General features: G+C 45.9%; 1 protein-coding gene across 1 annotated transcript in view; it reads left to right on the top strand.

Moving 5' to 3' along the window:
• The window catches only part of GRAMD1B (GRAM domain containing 1B), a 237700-nt gene that overhangs the window by 31224 nt on the left and 183567 nt on the right, over positions 1–22909 (top strand). The window lies entirely within an intron of this gene.

Genomic DNA, 22909 nt, shown 5'->3' with positions numbered 1-22909 from the left:
CTGACTGCATTTAGAAGGAAGGGAGGAACAGAAACTCCCCCCGAATCACTGAGTTAACATTCTTTGTGTAGCAAATGAAAGAATCCAGGAGGTGTGGGCTCTTGTGCTATGGTGAGCAGGTTTTGAAGGCTTCTGAAAGGACAGACCTCCCGGTCCGCTTTCTGCCTTCCACTTACAATCCCATATCCCACAAAACAAGGGATGTAATAGATTCCTTGACATCTCAGAATCAGGCACTGGCGTCCCCAGAGGTCTTAGAGTTTTGCTTTCTGGCCCGAATGTACCTAAAGACAAGCATCAGCCTGCTCCTGTCCCCAAAGTACCCTGTATGACCCGGTGTTATAGATAGAGTATTTGTGTCCTCCCCAAATTCGTATGTTGAAACCGAATCCCCAGGATTATGGTGTTTGGAGGTGGGATCTCTGGCAGAAGAGAGCCCTCATGAAAGGGATTAGGGCCTTTATTTAAAAAAAAAAAGACCCCAGAGAGCTTCCTTACTCTTTCCAATGTTGTGAGGACACAAGGAGAAGACAGCCATCCATCTGCGAACCGGGAAGTGGGTTCTCACTAGACGCTGAATCCGCAGGTGTCTTCATCTTGGACTTCCCAAGCCTCCGCAACTGTGAAAAATAAATTCCTGTTGTTTCTAAGCCACCCAGTCTCTGGGATTTTTGTTAGAGCGCCTGAGTTAAGACAGAAAGTATTACCAGGACCGGCCACGTTGAGATCTCTCTTCTAAGGTGGAGGGTCAGTTGTTTGCGTCAGGCTCCTCCTACAAGAGAGAATTCTTTGGATTTGTAGACGTTCCTCATTTGGGTGTGCTACTTTGGCCCATTTACCGAGTGACCTGAAAAGCTGCCGGTTTTGAGTGGGGCCCAGAACAAAAGGAAGGCTCTGCAGCTGTTCCAGGCGGCCGCTCAAGCCACTCTGCTTCTTGGGCTGTGCGGTCCAGCACCTCCAACGGCACTTAAAGCGTCAGTGGGGATGCTGTTTGGAGCCTTTGGCAGGCACCTGTGGGTCATTTGCAGCACGGGCCGGCTGGGAGTTTGGAGCAAGGCCCTCCCATCCTCTGCGGGTAACTGTCCTCCTTTTGAGAAACAGCTCTTGGGTCTTAGCAGGAACTAAACACTTTGCCGTGGGCCACCGAGATGCCACGAGGCCTGAGCTGCCCAGCATGAACTGGGTGTCCTCTGACCCACCAAGCCTTTAAAATCGGATGTGCAAGCAGCGCTCCCATCAGCGGATGGAAGTGGGGGTGTAGATGTGATCGGGCCCGAGCGGCTCCTAAGGCACAAGTAAGTTACGTGAAGAAGTGACCCGAATGCCCCCGGTCCCCATTCCTGTCTTTTCTCTCCTAGCCTGCGTCTAGAACCTCAGGGAGTTGCCTATAATCATTTGACAGAGGAAGAAAGGCCTGCGGCCTGGTTTACAGATGGTTCTGCCACCTATAAGCTGGAGAACCAGGAAAGCCTGTGGTGTAATGAAGTCCTAGTCTGAAGGTGAAAACCAGGGGGATCGATGGGATGAGTCCCAGTTCGAGGTCAAAGGCCTGAGAAGCAGATGTGCCAGTGTCCAAGTGCCCTTGAAGTCCAAGGGCAACTGGGGTGACCCAGTTCAGGCAGACCGCACACTCCCCCTTATTGTGACTTTTTGTTCTGTTCAGGCTGTCAATGGATTGGAAGATGCCCACCCACGTTGGAGAGGGTGATTTTTACTTAGTCTCCTGGTTGAAATGCTGACTTCCCGAAGCAGCCTCACAGACAGCCAGAAGTAATACCTGACCAGCTATCTGGGCAACACTTAGCTCAGTCAAGTTGGCACATTGAGATTAACCGTCACAACGTGTAACATTTTTTCTTGGAAAGAACCAGTATCAGAAATGCAGATTGTGCATGAAACAAAAGCAAGACCAAAAACTGTGGTTAGTATGGAAGGGGGGAAAATTGTAACTTTACAATGGAGAAACCTGGCAAACATTACCCCCACCAGATGATCGGGGTCAACATCAAGAGGGATAAGTGACGTTGATGGTATATATTCTTGACATGATATGTTGAAAATGGCACTTCCTCTGTGGCCTTCCTCCTTAAGACCCATAACTAATCACAACCATAACCCAGTCTAATCACGAGAAAGACATCAGAAAAAGATCTTAAATGAGGGATAGTCTATAAGATAACCTGACCAATACTCTTACTATCAAGATCATCAAAAATAAGGAAGGAGACATAATGAATAAATATAATGTGGTAACCCTGGATGGGAGCCTGTAGTGGGAAAAGGATATTAGATAAAAATTAAAGAAACCTGAGTGAAGGATGGATTTAAGTTAATAGTAATGTGTTAATGCTGGCTCACTAATTGTGACAGATACACCATATGGATGTACAAGGTTCATAGGGGGAAATGGGTATGGAATATGTAAGAACTCCGTGTACTATCTTTTTTTTTAATTTTTTTTTTAACATTTACTTATTTTTGAGACACAGAGAGACAGAGCATGAATGGGGGAGGGGCAGAGAGAGGGAGACACAGAATCGGAAACAGGCTCCAGGCTCTGAGCCGTCAGCCCAGAGCCCGACGCGGGGCTCGAACTCACGGACCGCGAGATCGTGACCTGAGCCGAAGTCGGCCGCTTAACCGACCGAGCCACCCAGGCGCCCCCCCCCCCCCCCGTGTACTATTTTTGCAACTTTTCTGTACATGTAAAACTATTCTAAACTTTAAAAAGTTTATTTTAAAAATAGCTGTGCTCAAATCAATTCGTTAAAAATGAGGCCCCCTGGCTGGAAAGGAACCTAAGAGCCACCTAGTCAAAGGGCGCCTGGGGTGGCTCAGTCAGTTGAGTGTCCAACTTCGGCTCAGGTCATGACCTCACTGTTTGTGAGTTCCAGCCCCGCGTCAGGCTCACTGCTGTCAGCACCGAGTTCGCTTTGGATCCTCTGTCCCCTTTTCTCTGCCCTACCACCCCCCACCCCCCGACCCAGCGCACTCTCTTTCTCAAAAATAAACATTAAAAAAACGTAATCTGATGGCTTTTAACGTTTATTTTTTTCACACAAGAACACTTCAAACAAAATACTAGGCGGAAGCCCAGTTATATACAAATAAATAAACGTAGATTTGCTCTGGCTGAAGTGGGAAAGAGCCCCTGTGTTCCATCCGTCTGGCCCCCTCCCTCACCTCCTGCGTGCCTCTGCGGCAGTGCTGAGATGCTGAGGAGGGCCTCGCATCCCTCAGGGACCACCTGCTCTCCTTGGATCCTCCTCCCCTGTGACATCCCAGCCTGTCCACGGACACCACCGGAAATGTGTATCCCCTTCGTGAAAGACAGCTTTTTATCTTCATAAGAAGATTCCTGCTGCTCTGATTCTTAGCATTTGGGGGAGGTTAAGTCAGCTTATAATTTCTATCTATTGGCTTAGGCCCATACAGAATATGTGTCAAATACAGCTTTTCCATGGTGATTTTTTTGAAGACACGTGCTTTTTTCTTTCCTTGACCCCCATGACTTATTTTTTGTGTAGGCTACATATTCCCTGTCCCTTTAACTGGTTGTTAATGGCAGGGTGGCATGCCGGTGTCCTGGGGCTCCACATAGGCCAGTCTCGTGACTGCTCAACATGACTCCATCCATAAACTCCCTCTTGGCTTGAATTTCCTCTCCATCCCACTTCATTCTGGGCGCCTTTGCTCCAGCCACTTTCTTCCCAGGACCTTAGCGCTCCTGGTCAGGCCCTTTTATCGAACCCACCGTGCAACCTGGCTTGCCTCACAGTGGTTACTTCAAATCTCCAAAACCCATAGTCCTACCATTTGCCCTGCCTCATCTCAGCTGATGAATCCTTAGTACTACTTAAAAATAAAATAGAGGGCATCAGACGAGGAATCCTTCAACTTCTTAACCTCCTACCTGGGAGCTCACCTGAAGCCCTACTCATCACTTCTCCTCCCCTCTTGAGGTTCCTGTCTCCTACCCAGAGCTAATTCCACCATCAGTGATTTGGATCTTATCCCCTCCTGCTTTTTCAGGCCTGGTTTATTCCGTTGTTCCTTATGTATCTGTCTGCTCCCTCACTGGAATTACCCTTGTCAAGACCACTGAAGTCTTCCTTGGCATCTTGGTTGCATTTAATTCTTTTATCAAATATTTACAAAGCACCTACAATGCACCAGACCACTGTACCACGTGGTGTGGATTCACCAGTGAGAGAGGCAAGTGGAATCAATGAGTATATGTGGGCTGGGGAGTTGGGGGAGAAGGAGGTAATGAAGGAGCAAGTGAATTTATAAAACGTTAGGGGGTGCGTCAGTGACAAATGCTGAGTGGAAAAATGGCTCAGGGTAAGGCAGAGGGTTATTTTAGCTGGGGTGATTGGAGAAGTCCCCTCTGAGGAGGTAGCCTCAGAGCTGAGAGCTGAATGAAGGGATGGACTGGATCATACTTGGACTTGGGGGAAGAGCATGCCAACCAGTGTAGATAGCAGATCCAGAGTTAGGACTAAGTGTGGTCTGAAGAAAACCCAAAGAGCCATGTCGTTGGATCAGAGTGGGCAAGTTAGAAGGGTAGAAGAGGAGATTGGAAGGAGAGATAAGGGCCAGACCTTTGAAATGCTTTTTTGGTTTAGCTTCCAGATTTTTCTCCTACTTGTCGCTACTCCTGCTCAGTCTCTTTGCAGATTTTCTTCTTCTGTCTATCCTTTAGGTATTGGTATTTGGCAAGATTCTATCCTAAGCCATCTTTTCTTCTCTCTGGACATACTGTCTATGGACAGGACACAGAGCAGCCACTCAGTAAAGGTTAGTTGATTCAGATTACTTTGAGTTCCATATCCATTCTGGTAACTCGTCTCAGACTTAACTCTGGCTTGTCTGTAGATCAGTGGAATTGTGGCCAATATCCATAAATGATCTGACCGAGCAAGGATGCAAATGAGATTCTCTCCTTCCTTATTTTTAGGTTCTACAATCTTACAAATGTAGCCTAGGTCTGTATCTTAGTCAGTGCTCTAACTCCAAGGCCTAGCACGATGCCTGGGTGATCACTGAATGAATTCGTAAGTCCAGTTTAAGAAAGGCAGAATTCATTCCTTGGCAATCAGTTCACACTATTATACAATTGTGAATATTCCTCTTACCACACGCACTTATCTGCCTAGAGATAAATTTTCAGACCTTCACAGGCTATGAGTCTATGTTATATTTTGTCCTGTTATACTTGGCTCATTGTTCCGGAATTTCAAGATTTTTAAGCATTTTGCTTCAACCGCTGAGATTGCTTTCCCTCTGAGTTTTACATCATCTTCAGTTTTGGCAAGAATGCCTTTGGTATCTTCAGTTCAGCCATTGATAAGATCACTGAATGGGATGAGGCCAGAAGCACGGACTCCGTCCTCCAGTTCATGTGATAATTTCTAAACCCTGCTCTATCACCGAAGAGTGTGCTTTTAGAATAATGGAATCATTACATTTGGATGCTACAAGGGACATTAAAGATTCATTAGTCAGGCCTGTTTATTTTGCAGATGAGGAAACTGAGACTCCCATATTAAGTAATTTCACCAACGTTACACAGTTAATTAGGGGAGGAATTGGGAGGAGGACCCACTTGCCAGTTACTCTGGGTTTCCATTTTTTATCGTTTCCTTTTTATTTCTATGGACTACTGTTTGTTGCTGCGTACCAAATTACTCAAAACCTAGCAGGTTAAAACAATAATAAACATTTTTATCTCCCACAGTTTCAGTGGGTCAGGAATTCAGGAGAAGCTCGGTGGATGGCTCTGGCTTAGGATCTCTTATGAGATTGTACTCAGATGGCAGCTGGGGCTGCAGTCTTCTGAAGCATAGAGTGGGACTGGAGGGTTCACTTCCAAGATGGTGCACTCATAGGGCTGGCATATTTGTGCAGAAGATGATAGGCCTCTGTTCCTTACCACGTACGCCTTTCCTGGGGGCTGTTTGAGCATCCTTAAAACATGTCAGTTGGCTTCTCCCAGAGCCAAAAGAGAGCAAGGAGGAAGCCACAGTGTCTTTTCTGAGCTGGCCTCAGAAGTCACACTCCGTCATTTCTGTAATATCCTACTGAGAACACAGGTCACCCTATTCAGTGTGGGAGGAGGCTAACACAGGGTTGGATACCACAAGGCGGGGGTTACTGGGACTAGTGCACAGCCTGCCCACCACATCTGGTTAGTGCCTCAGCGGAGGTTCTTTTTACTTTTGCCCTGAGTAGAGCTATAGCGTCTGAAAGATCTTCCCATCTCTGATTTCTTTCCTTATGAGTGCAAATCCCGTAGAACTGCCTGATGAGTCTTGGAACAAGGCAACTCTGATAATGTCATCCTCATTATACTCCTTTACCCTCTGGTTTTTAAAAAGTTTCAAGGTTTCTTGCCAAGATCATCTAATTTATTATCCAAACCGTAGCACCTTTGAGAGTGCCACAAGGTGCTCTTAGCAATTATGTATGTACGAGAGAGAGACATTAATACTGTCTTGAGAAAAACAGGACTCAGGTTCATCCGATTGCCTCCCAATTAAGAATTAGAACATGATTCGGTCCATTTTCTTATACTGGCAACGGCTTTTTTTTTTTTTTTTGTCATTTTCTCTTTTATTATCTGCATCGATATTCCTTCTGCTCTTTCCAGTGATAGCATTTCGTGTTTCCCAGACCCAGTCAGGATTCCACACATTCTTGATTATTTGTATACCATGCTCTCCCCATGGAATTAACTCTCCAGGTCTAATGGACTCCCAACATCTTCAAGGCTACATACAATTGTAACCTTCTCCCAACACACTGCACCTTTCATCTCAACCCCCACCTCCACCCCTAGTTTTTTTTTTTTTTTTGCCTTTTCCATCCTACCCTTCTTTCTTCCTCTCTCCTTTTCCTGTGCAATTACTGAGCGTCTTCTTTGTGCTAAGAACTGTTCTAAGTACTTCCATGCCCTTAATTTTTTTCTTACCGTTATTTGTGTACCTGTCCTGTCCTTTCTACAAGTTTATAATCCCTTAAGTCTAGGACTCTGTTATACCTATTTAGCGAAATCTCAGTAACTGTCACACGAACCACTGAATATTGCCGGTCCTTAACAGATTTTACTTTAATGAAATCAAGTTCTGGAAAAGAAACTTTCTGGAAAGATAATTTGATTTTCATACTATGGAAGGGCTTTTCTGCTCAAAGTGACTTTCTTTCTCAGCTAGCACACATTAAATGGTAAAATTTTAGGGGTGCCTGGGTGGCTCAGTCAGTTGAGCGTCCAACTTCAGCTCAGGTCATGATCTCACAGTTCGTGGGTTCGAGCCCCGCATCGGGCTCTGTGCTGATGGCTCAGAGCCTGGAGCCTGCTTCACATTCTGTGTCTCCCTCTCTCTCTGCCCCTCCGCCACTTGTGCTCTGTCTCTCTCTGGCTCTCAAAAATAAATACATGTAAAAAAAAAAAATAAAAATAAATTAATGGTAAAATTTTAGAAGTGTATAGAGGAAAACAGTGGACCCTTTTTCCCTTTGGTTTCTTCTGATACATCCCCCTGTGGCATAAAGCCAAATGACACCTGGACTGTTTTCTCAAGGAAGGGATTAGTTTTTACGTTGTTTCTTTCCCTTATTTGCCTGCCTTACTCAGGACAAAGGAAATGTCAGAGTTTTCCTGGGAGAAATGTGGGTTTTATTTATTATCCAAGAAGTGAAATGTGGTAAGGTAGCGATTTTCAGCCTTGGCCTCACATTAGAACCACCTGAAGGTTGTTTCGAAATCCCAATGTCCAGGCTGCAGCTTAGACCAGATAAATCAGAATCTCTGTGGGTGAGGTCCAGGAACCAGTGCTTTTAATTAAAAAGATTTTTAATTTTTATTAAAAAAATTTTGTTTACTGTTTACTTATTTTTGAGAGAAAGAGAGCGTGAGTGGGAGAGGGGCAGAGAGAGCGGGAGACACAGAATCTGAAGCAGGCTCCAGGCTCCGAGCTGTCAGCACAGAGCCTGACACGGGGCTTGAACCCAGGGACCGTGAGATCATGACCTGAGCCGAAGTCAGGTTCCCCTTTCTTTATTCATCTCCATTTCCTCTGGCTTAAAAATGCTGTGCCACACACACACACACACCCCAAAATGTGATGGATTTGGAGAAACCTGCCTGCCCTTGACCCCGGGGGTGTCACTTCATGGTCTACAAGAATATCTCAGTGCCTGGAGACAAGGACTTTGCTTCAGAGGGTGTCTTCCCAGCATCCTGCGGGCGTATCCTTTGCATTTTCCTCTTCTGTGGACAGAGAGGAAGAAAAGGAAACTTTGAACCTTATCTGGCACAGATAAGGTGGGGTAGTAAGAGCTAGTGTCTATTAAATATTTGATGTGAGCCAAGATCTTTACTTGCATTTCCCTATTTCATATTCATACCAACCCAACAGGCTGGGTACTATTATTATCCCCATTTTATAGATGAAAAAGCAATGATATTGAGAGGCAGAGCAACTTCTCCAAGGTTGCTGAACTGACAAGGGAAGGAGCTCGTGTTTGAGCCCAGAAGGTCTGAACACAGAGCTTTTTTTAAACAACGTGCCAAGCATCGTTGAAAACAGTTTGTGTTCTTTAACTCGTTTAATCTCCATGACAACCATATGAAGTGGATTCTCTTATCTTCATTTTGTAGATGAAGGAATGAGCGCACGGTAAGGTTGAATGACTGACTTGCCCAAAGTCACGCAAATAAAGATGGAACTGTTGGAATAATAACCCAAAGGAAGACTAAGCTATGGCCCCTTGACTTCCCCTGTACTCCCAAGAAGTTAAAGTTAAGAAAAAAAAAAAAAAAAGGGCAGGGACGCCTGGGTGGCTCAGTCGGTTGAGAGTCCGACTTCGGCTCAGGTCATGATCTCACGGTCCTTGAGTTCGAGCCCCACGTCGGGCTCTTTGCTGACTGCTCAGAACCTGGAGCCTGTTTTGGATTCTGTGTCTCCCTCTCTCTCTGCCCCTCCCCTGTTCATGCTCTGTCTCTGTCTCAAAAATAAATAAACGTAAAAAAAAAGGGGGGGGAGGGGCGCCTGGGTGGCTCAGTCGGTTGAGAGTCCGACTTCGGCTCAGGTCATGATCTCACGGTTCGTGAGTTCGAGCCCCACGTCGGGCTCTGTGCTGACAGCTCGGAGCTTGGAGCCCGCTTTGGTTTCTGTGTCTCCTTCTCTCTCTGCCCCTCCCCAGCTCGCGCTCTGTCTCTCTCTGTCTCTCAAGAATGAATAAACATAAAAAAAATTCAACAATAAAATAAAAGCAGAAGACCTCTGGCCTTTCTGCCGGAGACCTCACAGATGTGGTGCCTCGCGGATTCCAAAGGCTGGTTGTTCCCATTCAGAGTGTCATCTTTACGGTAACTGCAAGAAGGGGGTGTGGGGCAGCTCTGTGCAGAGCTCCTGTTCTTAATCACCGGGCTCTCTTTCTTTCCTCCTGTGGGCATTTCCTCACCCTGGTGACTTCCTCACACAGAGTGGCTCCAGTGACTAATGGAAACCGTGAGCGGGGCCCTGAGGTTTCCTCCGTCTGGAGACCAGAAGAACCAAGGGCATGCAGGCCACCAGACTCATTTGATGAGAGTGGTCTTTGATGAGAATGGCTTAGGGTGGAAACCTGGCTTAGTGCCTCCCTAATGGGGAGGAGGAAGAATGAATGGAAAAGGCATGTGTCCACTGGGACTCACACACACACACACACACACACACACACACACACACACAGGGGAGAGCCAGTCAGAAGGCTTCGGAAGCTATCCCTTTGACAACCATCCCAGCCGCTAGTGTCCCAAAGGGGTCATGTTCTCATGTGCCTTTTCTGAAGGAGAAATCTGCCTTCTGGTCTCCCTCTGTCCACGTTAAGGATGTCCTAATAATAAAAATCATAGGTCATTTTTACTGTTGTTATTTAAATTATTATAAATACTATAAATATAAAACATAAAAGTATACAATTATAAAGATCAAGATATAATAATAAATTACTGTTATTAAGCAACTTATAGTGAGTACTGATGTATGCTGCATACTACGCTAAGAACTCTGACGGGTTCTTCCTTAATTGGCCCAGGGACAAGGCAGGGACTGTTGCTGTCTCCACTCAGTACATTGGGAAATGGGATGAGAGAGATTAGCTGAATTTCCCAGTGTGTCAGCCAGTTAGTGGCAGTCAGGACTCAAGGCCAAGTAGCCTGAACAGACTTAGACTTTCAGCCCTCCCCCGGCCTGCCACAGAATGGTCTCACGATCAACCTCACCATGACAGCCCCTGGAGCTTTCCAGATTTAGAATCCCAGGACCAACTGTTCTAGGTCTGTGAGGAATTTAAGATGATTTTTTCTATTCTCTCGTTTTTTTTTTTTTTTAAACACCTCATTATAAAATAAAATTCAGGTTCAGGGAGTGACACAGAAGCAGTAAGACTCTGCTGGCCGTTCCAGAAGCCCTTCTGTGTACCCTGTTCTCACAGACTCTTCCCTGCCCAAAGGAATCCCCCCGACCTCGCTGCCTCTTGCGAGCACTGCCTTGTGTTTCATTGTAGTTTACCATACAGCTATGACTCTCCTGACATTCTAGCATAGTCTTCCCCGCTTAAAAGAATCGACCTGCAGGGGTGCCTGGGAGGCTCAGTCGGTGAAGCATCCGACTCTTGATTTCGACTCGGGTCATGATCCCCCGCTTCGTGAGATGAAGCCCTGTGTCAGACTCTGTGCTGTCACTGCTTGGGATTCTCTGTCTCCCCGTCTCTCTCTGTCCCTCCCTGGCTCCCGTGCTCGCTCTCTCCAAATAAATAACATTAAAAAAAATCGACGTGCCTCACAAGTCTCTGATATTTTCCAAATCCACCTTTCATCAGTATCTTAAAGTTCATGTGATGAAGAGCTCAGGGCCTTTGCCCTACATCGCAGTCTGGGGTGCACAGCTTGCACATTTCCAGTGTGGGTCGGCAGGTTCTGTGAACTCTTTATTTCCCGTGGATTGGTTGCTGGACCCAGAAGTTTGATCTGAATAGGACTGATCTGAATAGATCTTTTTGGCAGGATCGTGGGTCTTGGGGTGTTCTCCCCTCAGGAAGCACACAATGTCTCATTGTCTCTCTCTTTGTGACACGATGATGCTCAGAGTCTAGATTCATCGGTTCATTGGGTGTTGCAGAATGGCGATATTCCATCCTTTCTTTTTCGTTTGTTTTTTGGAATACTTTTTAAAAGCGGCGCCCCCCCCTTTGACAACTCTGTGATTAGCTGGTGTTGTAGCTGATACAGAAAGAAAAGGACAAGTGCTTGAGTCTTTTCCTTTATTTGCCAGTTTTCCAGATAAATGAGTTAATTACCTGAACTGTTATTGAAGGGACCGTTGAGGATGCGCAATTAATTTTTGTCCAATTTTAAATCTACTCTCTCATTTTAGTTTTTTAGGTTTATTAATTTATTTTGAGAGAGAGAGAGAGCTGGGGAGGGGCAGAGAGAGGGGAAGAAAGACAGAAGCCCAAGCAGGCTCTGTGCTGTCAGGGCAGAGCCTGACACGGGGCTTGAACTCACCAACTGTGAGATCATGACCCGAACTGAAACCAAGAGTCAGACACTTAACTTGACTGAGCTACCCAGGCGCCCCTAAATCTACTCTGTCATTTTAAAAATGAGGTAACTGAGGGACACCTGGGGGGCTCAGTTGGTTAAGCATACAACTGTTGATTTCAGCTCAGGTCATGATCCCAGGGTTGTGGGATCAAGCCCTGTGTCGGGCTCTGTGATGCGTGTGGAGCCTGCTTAAGATTCTCTCACTCTCTCTCTCTCTCCCTCCCTCTCTCCCTCCCTCCCTCCCTCTCTCTCTCTCTCTCTCTCCCTCTCTCTCTCTCTCTCTCTCTCCCCTTCTCCCTCTGCCCTTGTCCCCTGCTTGCTCTCACTCTCTCTCAAATAAAATTAAAAAGGGGCACCTGGGTGGCTTAGTCAGTTAAGTGTCCACCTCTTGATTTCAACTTAGGTTATGATCTCATGATTTATGAGTTCAAGCCCCGAGTTGGGCTGTGCTCTGACAGTGTGGAGCCTGCTTAAGATTCTCTCTCTCTCTCTCTCTCTCTCTCTCTCTCTCTCTCTCTCCCCCTCCCTCCCTCCCTCTCTGCCCCTCCCCCACTCGCATTGTCTCTCTATCTCAAAATAAATAAATTTAAAGAAATAATAAAATAAAATCTTTAAAAATGAGGTAGGTTAAGTAAGGTTAAGTAAGTTAAGTAAGGTTAAGTTAGTGACTTAACAGGTTAAGTAAGTGACTTAACACAGCACATTGATGGCAGAGCTCTCCTGCTTCCCAGTCCATTGTTACCTTCCCCTTTCAGGAGCAGAACCACAGATCTGGAACCCTAGGCTCAAAAGCTGTCTCTGAGAATATCTGGAATGGCCAATAAGTATTTCAAGCATGACTTCCGTCCTGGCTTTTTGTCTTTACTTTCGTGCCCTGGAGCCAGGTTGGGACTCACTGGAAAGGGAGGGGGCAGCTTGCAGTTGGTGAGGTACCTCCAAGAGGGGAGACTTGCCAACCCGGGCAATTCTGCCAGGTGCCAGGGAGCTGTGGGAAGGTGCCCAGGTTGCCATGGAGAAGTTTGCAGCCTTGGCCACCACGGAGCACCCTCCACCCCCCCGCCAAATCCTGTCTTGCTGATTCTCAGCAGGAAAATGGGAAGTCGGAGTAAAAGCCCCAACCTGCCTGTTAGAAGGGAAATTTCGGAGAAGCCATCTCCCCACCGTGTTAACTTGGAGCTGGGGTGGGGGGTGGGGGTGGAGGGGAGAAGAAATGGGGTAGAAAATGACCAAATGGGGTTAGGAGAAAGGAAAGTATTTTGTAACTGGTGGGGGGGGGGGCGGGTTGGGAGGTTTGCCTGCCTCCTAAAGACTGTTTAGCGGTCTGTCTTTTCACACCTTCTTCTGTAGCTGATGACCTTCTCAGACCCATCTCCTTGTCCTTCGCTCCCCCTTCCCTGCTTCTCTTCTTCCTGCTGCCCTCTTCCCCCACCCCCTATGCCCCGTCCCCCGTGCCCCGCTCCTAGGCCAGTGGGGGTGGGGAGTGACCGCCAAGAGAGGCTAGTGAGAGATAAGTACACACGCACTCCTTCATGTAAGGACGCACATCCTAGGCAACTTGTGGTTAGAGAGTCAGGCAAGGACAAGGACAAGGCTGTTGCCAGTGGCCTTGGCCCTGGACTGTGTTCTGAAGCACAGTGTTGCAGTTACCCTGGCTGGAAAGGACAGTTGCTTGAACTGCACTCTTGGAAGCAAAATGAAACTTGACAGTGGGAGATATGCCTGTACTGTCATAAAATTGGGATCTTCGAGCCAAGGAGTCCCAGGAAGCGGATCACTCTAGTTCTCTTCCTTGGCTGAAGATTCTGGAAGACTTCACCCGTATACAGAGCAGAGGGGACAGTAGCCAAGGTGCTATAGTGGAATGTTTGAAAAATTTTTAAGTAGTGAGATTCATCTAATGAGTCGTGATCAGAATGTAATAAAAAGTGAAATCGAGTAGACAGTAGGGGCACTTAGTAGATTGAGTCTCTGACTCTTGCTTTTCTGCTCAGGTCGTGATCCCAGGTTTGGGGGTTCAAGCCCTGCATCAGGTTCCATGCTGGCAGAGCAGAGTCTGCTTGAGATTCTCTCTCTCGCTGTCTCTGCCCCTCCCTCACTCTCCTCCCCGCCTCCAAATAAATGAATAAACTTTAAAAAAAAAGAGTAGAAAAGTAGACACACCAGGGTACATTACAGGGAGGTGTTTCATGAAACTCTCTCTAGTGGAGTGTGTTTGTGTGTGTAAGAGTGTGTGTGTGTGTGTGTGTGTGTGTGTGTGTGCACGCACTGGCTCACCGTAAGACCCAGGTCCAAACTTTGAATCTTATTATTGCTCTTTTAGAAAGTGTCAGGAGTTAAGACTTGGATTCACTGCAGGCTCTGCCATGAAATTGCTGTGTGACCTGTGGTGAATTGTTTCACCTCTCTGGACTTCATGTTCCTCATCTGCGAAGGGAATGGATGAAACCAAATGGGGAGATGGAACTGACGATCTCAGAGGTTCTCAAGAGAACAGATGACATGCTCTGCAATATCCACTGATCTCTAAAAAGTACTTCTGTCTCTTGGCTTCGTTCGTTCGTTCATTCATCCATTGATTCATTCATTCACCAAGTGTGTATTGATGTGTCAGATGCTGTTCCAGGGGCTGGAGAGTCAACAGTGGGATAAAATACAAAGATCCCTGTCCATATGCTGCTTACCTTCTCTGCAGTAGTTTGTGGTTTTGTGGGTTTTTTTTTTCCACTCACCATGCATTTAAAACAAAATGGAATAAAACCGAAAACCTTCTGTAGGCTTGAGAAGATAGTTACCGTTATTGCAGTAACTCATTTGGATCCTCAGTTTCCCCGTCTTTAAGTGGAAATGTGATCATGGAATGCTAACAGTGTAAGCTTTCTTTAATGCCCAGAAGGGTGGCCTGACCCAATAACCTCCAGAGGGAAATGTGAATGCTCCAGACCGGAAATTATTATTTTCCTTGAATGGTCTTTCTTTCTAGGAGCTCTTGAAAGCACAGAGCATTCACTGAAAGGCAGTTCACTTTAAAAGCTTCCCTTTTAGCTTCTTGACATATTCGTCTGCTCTCCGTACAGAGATGAGAAGCCTCATCGGAGGACTTCGGGAATGGGGTAGTGTCTTTCTGGTCCATAGGCCAAGGACCCCCTTGTTTGGAGGAGGGGACCGGTCAGATGAAACCTGCAGGCTCTTGGCTACCAGAACGCTTGAATTCAAAGCTTTAGGATTCCTGTGGGGACTTTGGAATCCGAAATCGTCTTGGCCACCAGAGGGCATTAAGAACCTATTGTTCCCCATCACCCAGTGATTTCCCATTTCCCTCTAGGTATATAGCCTGGCTCCTTTAAACAGGGCTGGTAAAAAGACCTTTCCAAAGCAAGTAGAGCTGAGTCCCAGCCCCTGAAAGCCAATGCCACAAACACACCGATCAGCTGGATGCTGGTCTCTCTCATCCCCCCCAAATTAAACCTGCAGCTGCATTCATTGAATCAACAGGTGTCTACTGAGGAGTGCCTTTTATGTACCAAGCACCTAGCTAGACTCTGAGAATCCAGCCTTCATCAAGGCAAAGCTTCTGCTCTCCAGGGGCTCACAGTCTAGGTTTTCCCGTAGATAACAGGCAGATGGCTTGCTGCCCCACCGTGGTTCCACATGGTCTCGAATCCAGAAATACGTGAGGCTCTTTTATAGCGAAGGCGAAGGCTCTGGACGTGAGGATCATAAGCTTGATGATTTCAAATGAGAGAACATAGATCTCTGTGAATGGCATTTAGGAATATGGCCTTTTGATGCCTTTGGTATTCTAGGTAAACTTTGGCACACCAGTGTCAAGCTGATGGTATAACTCCATTGGACTCCTAAGCCAGGAGTCTGTTTTGCTGTGTAAATTTGCAGGAGTGATCAGTCTTTCTGGACCTAAGTTTTCCCAGCTGCCCTCAGAAAAGACCAAGATGCTAAGACTGTTACCAGTAGAAAGCTAAGTGAAATGGAAGAGAATGACATGACAGGACATCGCACCAGTGGTGGAACCCAACTGGGATTCTGCTAGCTCCTTTTTTATGCTTTTATAGCTGGGTGTGTGTTTACACACCTAGGTGTCCCCCTGCCACCTCTCTTACTTTGTGTAGACACAGGTCACGTTAAAGCTAGTGCTGGAACCCAGGTGTGAATAATTTTCCAACCAAGGGATATTATTTTTCACAATAGTTTGGACGAGTTGAGCGTGGAAATGGATGGCACGGTACAGCTCACTACTTGCTGAGAAAAGAGAACGGGATGAGGGAAGAATTTGGGGACCAAACCTTTGCGCCAGGAGGTGTTGTCCGTAGGGCAAATTGTTATTTTTTTAAATGTATTTTATTTTCTTTAATGTTTATTTTTGAGGGGGGGGTGGGGCAGAGAGAAAGGGAGACAGAGGATTTGAAGCAGGCTCTGTGCTGAGAGCTGAGAGCATAAGGCAAAGTTTGAAAGTTTGGCAAGATGACCTGTGCTCTAAGGCACTGATGGGTAGTGAGCATTGTTAATTAAGTGGAATAAGTGAGATGCGCAGGGAATCTGCTAGAATGATTTGAACTATCTCTTTTTTTTAAATTATTTTTTAAACATTTATCCATTTTTGAGAGACAGAGAGCGAGAGCAAGAGACAGAGAGAGAGAGAGAGAGAGAGAGAGATTGGGGAAGGGGCAGAGAGCAAGGGAGACACAGAATTCAAAGTGGGCTCCAGGCTCTAAACTGTCAAACAGAGCCGGATGCGGGCCTCAAACCCATGAACCGTGAGATCATGACCTGGATGCCTGCCCAACTGAGCCACCCAAGCGCTCCAGTTGAACTGTTACTTGTTGAGCATGAATTCATACAGGATAACCTTGCCTCCTAACACTAATGCTAGTCCAGGCTGTCTCTGTATATATGTATATATTTCTTTATCTCAGGCTGCCCACTTTTGGTTTCTAGAAGTACTCTATAGTCAAAAGACCATGGCAGCGGGAATAGAAGGGTGCTTCCATAACCTGCAGATGAAGTGCAGCATTTATTATTTCAGAAGACTAGAAGCAATATGATAAGGATTGAGCGAGTCTGTAACGTTTGTCCTCTTCTAAATTTATCTAGTATTTGCTCAGAGGCAGCACTGATTACAGGAGTCTTTACCAAGAGCCAGAGAAAAAGAATTTTGATTACATGATTTGGTTATGTAGGCACTTTCAGGTGGCGGAAAGACCTTTGAACAGGAGTTAAGAAAACCTGGGCCCCCCGCACTGTGACTGCCTTACCACAGAACTACCAGGCAAAGCTTTTGGTAATTACAGTAATTCAGAGAGGCGCCCGGTTGGCTCAGTTGGTTGAGAGTTGGCTTGGGTCGTGATCTTGCGGTTTCTGAGTTCAAGCCCCACATCAGGCTCTGTGCTAACAGTCCCCCGCTTGTGCGCTCTCTCTCTCTCTCTCTCTCTCTCTCTCTCACACACACACACACACACACACACACACACACAAATGTAATTTAGAAAGAGCATGCCTGGCTGGAAATCCTGACTTTGCTTCTTCCTTTGGGACCCATGCAAGTTGTATAATCTCTGATCCTATTCTGTCCTCCATAAAGTAGTAACAGACTTACTCTACTCCCCTGATGTTATAAATATCATATCGTGCATATGTGTGGAACTGTCTGCAAGGGCTCTGCAGAGGCAGGGTTTTATTTGGGCAGCTGCGCCTCCGTCCTCTCATCTGATCTCAAATCCCCCATTCTCACCCCCTTGACGCTGCTGAGCACTTCAGGGGGGTGGGGGGGGGTACTTCTGGTCTTCTCTGTTTTGCCCGCCTTCCCTGCCCTGACACTCAGGAGTTTCTGCGAATGAGGTCACCACTGTCAGTCACTTGCCTTTGGTTTGAAAAATACACCGCCTGTTGTCCAGGTCTCTTGGTGCTAAGTATCAATAACAGCCTAATCACCTGGCAGACATAGGACACCTGCTGGCTGGAAACTCACCGAACTTTGCCTGTGGCTAATGTGGCTTCCCTTATCTCTGCTCTGAGTTGGGGCCTGCAACTCTAGTTCACAAAGAACAAACTAACAACCACAACAAACAAACAGCAAAAGCAAGAGGCTTTAGAACATTGACAGTCGTCTTTTTCCAAACGTAGCCAGTGTCCTCTTTACTTTTCTTTATTGATCGGGAGCAGGTGCCTGACCTACCCTTGCTGAGTTGTTCTTTTCGAGCTGGGAGGTTAGAATTACTGAGTCACAAGATCAGATTTTAGAAACAGGTTCTCCATTTCTACCTTTCCCTCTTTGCCCCCCTGTTGGACATCTCTACTACTAATAAACTCAGGGAGGGAGGCAGGCAGGCCGAGGTGGAGGGTTGTGGTCAGGAAGTCCGGGACCATACCCTCTGGATTCACGGGAGAGAAGCTTTTGGGGACAAGAGAAAAGGAGTTTAAAGAATCAGGAGAAGAAGGGGAAAGGGAGGGTGGGGGAAATCTTACAGAGAAAAAGGAGGAAAGAAATGGAGGAGGAAAAGGGAGTCAGGATGGGGCAGAGGGAGGAAGACAGGGTAAAAGGAGACCTTTTCATTCCAGCCTCCTACTGAGAGCAGAAACGTATTTCAGAGGAAACCAGCCATGCCCGGATGTCCCTTAGCTGCTGCCCCTGCGGCTCTTGCGCTCCCAGGGATTCAAGCCCCTGGGTCCCCAGCTCTCTACTGACACAACGCCCCGTGCTGCCAGCCCTGGTTCCGACGGCAGTAGCCGCTGCACCCACCCCCGTTACGAGCACGATAGCCATCTTCTCTTCTTGAGAGCGGGGACAGCACATGCGTGCTGCCTCGGGGTTTGAGGAAGGACAAGGAAGACCTAGAAGGAAGATGCTGGCCAACAAAACTTCCAGATCACTTTATGTAGGGAAAGGCAGGGACTGAGGGAAGAAATCAGAGAAAGTATCCTTAGAAGGCGTCTTCAGGCTCCCCTGCTTTGCTACTTCACGGCTGAGTGGCTTCCGGGCAAGGCTTAAGTTTTTTACCTATGAGACACAGCTCCATTTTCATGCCTGCCTGTGGTTTGTTGAGATGAGGAGGCAATCCCTAAAGTGCCTTGCGTACCTCCTGGGGCACTTTCCAGTACCTTCTGTTTATCTTCTTTTAAAGTTTGGTTTTATGTATGTATGTATGTATGTATGTATTTAAATAAACTCTACCCTTGGTGCGGGACTTGAACTCACGACCCTGAGGTCAAGAGCATCATCTTTTAGTAGGTTGTGTGCTCATCAAGGGCAGGATGCCTATTATCACCTAGGATGGTGCCTGGTATACAGCAGGTAAAACAAATCTCTGCAACATATTTCATAATTAAACAAGGAAGATGATGGTTTTCTTTTAGCAATCCCAGGAAGTGCGTCTCTAGAAATGATGACGTCAGCTCTGGAACTGATCTGCTACTGTTTAGGTGGGCTCAGTGTTACTGGCTTAGATGATATTTCCCCAGAGGCTCAGAAGGGACCATTTACACATCTCTAGGTTTTTTGTTTGTTTGTTTGTTTTTCATTTTAAATTAAGGAATGAATTTTAACTTTGACCTTTTTTTTAGATTAAACATATATTCTCTTAAAAGCAATTATTATGAGCAAATAATGTCTATACTAATTCCACATAGTACAACATAGACAATGACACACACAAACACAAGCAAGTATTGTAATTTTGGTGTATGTGCAAAATCATTTCACTTCCAGCAGATGTATACAACTGTATACAAAGATGCCTGGCTGGCTCAGTCTGTAGAGAGGGGGACTTTTGATCTCGGAGTCATAAATTCAAGCTCCACAATGGGTTTGGAGATTACTTTAAAAAATAGGTAAATAAATGATTTATATGCACAGGAGATGTATGTCTATATTTTAAAATAGTTTCTCCTTTGAGTGAAATTCCATTATTTTCTTAGTCTATGGCATGTTGCTAACTTTTCGCTATTAAATAAGCCATTTGTCTTGAGTAATAAATAATTATTATTGGAGTGCCTAGGTGGCTTAGTCGGTTGGGTGTCTGACCTCAGCTCAGGTCATGATCTCATGGTCTCTGAGTTCGAGTCCCGTGTCAGGCTCTGTGCTGACAGCTCAGAGCCTGGAGCCTGCCTCAGATTCTGTGTCTCCCTCTCTCTCTCTCTGCCCCTCCCCTGCTCATGCTCTTTCTCTCTCTCTCTCTCTCTCAAAAATAAACATTAAACATTTAAGAAAAATAATTATTACTGTTAAAAAAATGCCCTAAGCAATGTACTGAGTGCCTATTATTAGCCAGGCATTTTACTCACAGCGTATCACTTAATTTTCATAACCCGTGTAGTGTGTAGTATTTTCCCTCTTTGCCCAGAAAGAAACGGAGCCCTTTAGAAGTAGGTAGCTTGGCCAAGTCACCCAGCTGGTGACTACAGAGCTAGGATTTGCAGTCCGGTCTGCCCAACAATCAAACGCCTTCCTCCTCCAAACCACGGAAGGTTAAAAGGTGTTTCTAGGGTAGGACTCTCATTACGTTTTCCCATGCTGCTTTCCAACAGCTTTGTGCTGTTACATGAAAGCCCTACTCCCTGAGGATGCTATTTTCCCCATAACTTTGAGTATCTTTTTTTAAGCTAAGAAATTCAAAGATCCGCATCCACCGTTTTCGTTCCCACATAGGTACTGTTTTTAGATTGGATCCTTCTTGAGCTTGAATATTACCTGCCTGGAGCGGAGCGTGGAGGATCTCACGGTCCGCCCTGAGTTCCCCTAGACCGGGGCTCTCACCCCAGTTGGAAGGTGCAGCAGACATGGTTTCCTGCCATCCAAACCAGCAAAGGAGGGAAATGACATGTCCTTATTTATTATCACTCCTTTTCATTCCCTTTGTCCCTCTGAGAAATGTGGCAAAGCATAGTCTGTCAAAATGAGAGCCACGGGGCACTGCGCTATGGTCTTTCCAGCATTCCTCTCAATGCATTAAGGCGGTACTGGGGTAACATGACTTGAATAAGAACAGATCAACATCGGGAATTATGGTGGGTGGGGGAGACAGTGGAATCTTCCGTGAGAACTCAGGGGCTATTTGCATATCCCGTTTTTTTTTCCCTTTTGAAGTTCAGGAACAAGTTTAATGTTCCAGTAAGCACCTGGGAAGAAATCAGAGAGGCAATGGAGTTCCCCTCCAATGCTTCCTCTCTGAAGGGCCATAGAACATGCACGAGGAGTGAGGCTGTTTTCTTGTTAGTCACTGCTTAATCACTAACCTTTGTCATTTTGCTTCATTGGTAAAACCGTGACTTTGTGGCTTGCTTTTAGTGGTTTTTTTTTTTTTAACGTTTATTTATTTATTTATTTTTTGAGACAGAGAGAGACAGAGCATGAACGGGGGAGGGTCAGAGAGAGGGAGACACAGAATCCGAAACAGGCTCCAGGCTCTGAGCGGTCAGCACAGAGCCCGACACGGGGCTCGAACTCCCGGGCTGTGAGATCATGACCTGAGCCGAAGTCGGCCGCTTAACCCACTGAGCCACCCAGGCGCCCCTTAGTGGTTCTTATTAAGATTTTTTCTAATCTCTCCACCCAAAGTGGGGCCTGAACTCACAACTCCAAGATCAAGAGTTGCCTGCTCTGCTGACTGAGCCAGCCAGGTGCCAGTGTTTCTTATTAAAATAGTCTCTTACTGTTTGGCCTCCTGATGCCCACGAGGGTTCTAGACATCATGCACACCACATAGCCTTTGTGCCAGACCCACTCAGCTGTCATCGCTGTAGCTCAGCCAAGGGTTAAATTGGTATCTTGTTATTGAGGTGTTTTTTTTTTTTTCCTCTTGCATCAGGCTCTTGTAAGTTTTCGAAATAAATAAAAATGGTTTAGCTCTGCTTCAAAGAGGATTTTCCCCTGCAGCTGATTTTACTATAACATATAGCTTAATATAAAACCTAGCATTCTGAAAACTGTCTTCAAAGTGAATTAGGGATGTTGTGCTTTGGGCGTCTCTGAGGCATTAGTTACAGTACATTGCATTAGCTTTACCAGTAGCTTCTCCCGTAATGAAAGGGACACAAAGATCACCTGCTTGAATAGAAGACCCAAATGCTATCTTTTAACTTCTGTTGAGTGTGATAGAGACGATAATTGAATGGCAAAACCACTCCCATTGTAAGGAAGCAATGGAGCATTCTCTAGTTGCTTTGGAAAAGGCAAGTACAGACATTGGAGACGCTGAAAGCCGTGTTCTTTTCATGCCAGCAGTAGTAATAGTGATAATGATAATGATCATAACAGTATCAATTGTTACTATTTTCCACCTCCCCCTTCTCCAGAGGCGTATATTTTAAGCTGTTAAGTTGACCCAAGTCTTTATCCATCGTGTGTGTGTGTGTGTGCGTGTGTGTGTGAGTGTGAGTGTGTGAGTGGGAAGCTACTGAAATCATCCGTGGATTTCATACATCCAGCGTGGATGGCACCGTGTAGAGAAAGTGTGGATTTTGATAGTGCTCTGTGTATGATGTGTGTGTGTGCAACCAGACATCCCTTGTTGCCTAATGTGCGTTACTACGTTAGTGGTGAATATGCAATGCTTATACATGTGATTGCAGACATAAAAATAATACAGGCACTTAGCATTTACTGTGTGTTAGGGACTGTGCTAAGCGCCGTGTGTATATTATTTTGTTTATCTCTCACAACACGGCCATGAGATAGTACTCAGTCTGATTCTGTAGATGGGTCCACGGAGGCACTGAGAGATTAGTTAACTTGTTAGTTCATAACTACTGGGTCCAGGATTGGAACACAGACATTCTAGTTCCAGAACCCTTGTACTTATTTGCACTTAATTGCTGAGTTATACTGTCTCCCTTAAGTGAGGAAATAAATGAGTATTACACGCTTAATATAACTGAAAAATATACTACAGATGTCCAGGATATGCAAGTATGTGTGCCAGCTTTGGGGATTCATATGTCCAGGCTTTGTATCTGCACATACCATATTTATATTTATTTCAAACAGATCGTGAGATGGATATTAAGGTTTATGTGGTATTTTGTACAGGCACATGCAGTAACTGTGTACTATAGGTATTTGAATGAGTTATCTAGTCAGATACCAACTTAGGACCAATATTGCAGACTATGAAGATTGCAGTCCTTCTAGAGAAGAGACCAGGCTAACCATGGGAAACTCTGACATCAGATTGTCTAGTCTGAACCTCAACCCAGCTGCTGATAGCTGTATGTCTTTTTTTAAAAAAGAAATTTGTTAAGGGGCGCCTGGGTGACTCAGTCAGTTGAGTGTCTGACTCTTGATTTGGGCTCAGGTCATGATCTCATGGT

Source organism: Acinonyx jubatus, chromosome D1, assembly GCF_027475565.1.
Source record: "Acinonyx jubatus isolate Ajub_Pintada_27869175 chromosome D1, VMU_Ajub_asm_v1.0, whole genome shotgun sequence".
Classification (NCBI taxonomy): Eukaryota; Metazoa; Chordata; class Mammalia; order Carnivora; family Felidae; genus Acinonyx; species Acinonyx jubatus.
Note: the sequence above shows the minus strand (reverse complement) of the source record. Positions and strands in the feature narration are given on the sequence as shown.